Source organism: Capra hircus, chromosome 5, assembly GCF_001704415.2.
Source record: "Capra hircus breed San Clemente chromosome 5, ASM170441v1, whole genome shotgun sequence".
In the NCBI taxonomy this organism is placed as follows: domain Eukaryota; kingdom Metazoa; phylum Chordata; class Mammalia; order Artiodactyla; family Bovidae; genus Capra; species Capra hircus.
Genome location: NC_030812.1, coordinates 51741018 through 51742213, shown reverse-complemented (window position 1 = coordinate 51742213; position 1196 = coordinate 51741018). Strand labels below are relative to the sequence as shown.

At 41.4% G+C, this 1196-nt stretch overlaps 1 non-coding gene across 1 annotated transcript; it reads left to right on the top strand.

Annotated features, from left to right (window-relative positions):
* On the top strand, positions 844-915 carry TRNAC-GCA. Its single transcript has one exon. It is a non-coding gene; the product is annotated as a tRNA-Cys (tRNA).

Genomic DNA, 1196 nt, shown 5'->3' with positions numbered 1-1196 from the left:
AAGTGATAGATCTATACAATGAAAACTAAAGTCCTTGTTGAAATAAATTGAAGAAGACACAAACAAATAGAAAGATCTCATGTTCGTGAATCAGAAGAATTAATACTGTTAAAATATCCACACTACCCAAAGTCATTTCTGTTGAGTTAGTTGCTAAATTGTGTCCTACTCTCTTGGGACCCCATGGACTATACCTTGCCAGGATTCTTTGTCCACGGGGTTTCCCAGGCAAGAATACTGGAGTTGGGTCGCCATTTCCTTCCTCATCTTTGCAAGATTTTTTTAAATTAGAAAGATGATTTTAAATTTACTATGAAAATGCAACTTGAATAAGTTCAAAGGGATTTTTATAAACGAGTCTTCTATTTGAAGGATTGGGTGCCTCAGATGGTAAAGAATCTACCTGCAATTTCAAGCTGAGTCAGGAAGATCCCCTTGAGAAAGGAATGGCTACACACTCTAGTATTCTTGCCTGGAGAATTCCATGGACAGTCTGGTGTGCTGCAGTCCATGGGCTCACAAAGAGTTGGACATGACTAAGCAACTGAATAACAAGAAACTGCCTTTATATGTCTACATAAATTTATTGGCCCTGTTTTGCCTAAAGAAACTTTAATGGCCAAACTTTAATTTATTGGCATGGGCCCACTAAGCAGAAATTATAGATTTAATGTTTTAGGTCAAGAAATTAGAAAGGCTTAAAAGTAGTTTGGTTGGTTGGCTGAAGCATGGACCCAAAATGGCTGAAACTTAATGAAGCTGAAATGCTACAACTGCCCTGGTATAGAATGTTTCCAAAGTGGATGGAAACTGATACATTATAATGTATTTTTAAGACCTACTTCCCTGGTGGCTCAGATGGTAAAGTGTCTGCCTGCAATGCAGGAGACCCAGGTTCGATCCCTGGGTTGGGAAGATCTCCTGGAGAAGGAAACGGCAACCCACTCCAGCACTCTTGCCTGGAGAATCCCACGGGCCGAGGAGCCTGGTGGGCTACAGTCCATGGGATGGCAAAGAGCTGGACACGACTGAGCGACTGCACTTTCACTTTCACTTTATCCATCCTGGGAGGATCCAGAGAACTCAGCTTCACCATGACTGTAAGAAATAACAGTCATGTTATGAGGGCAGTCTCAGCATCTCTGAAAAGCTCTATTGTCACTCTTTTCTGTAGGTCAGAAATTCCAGTGGAACTG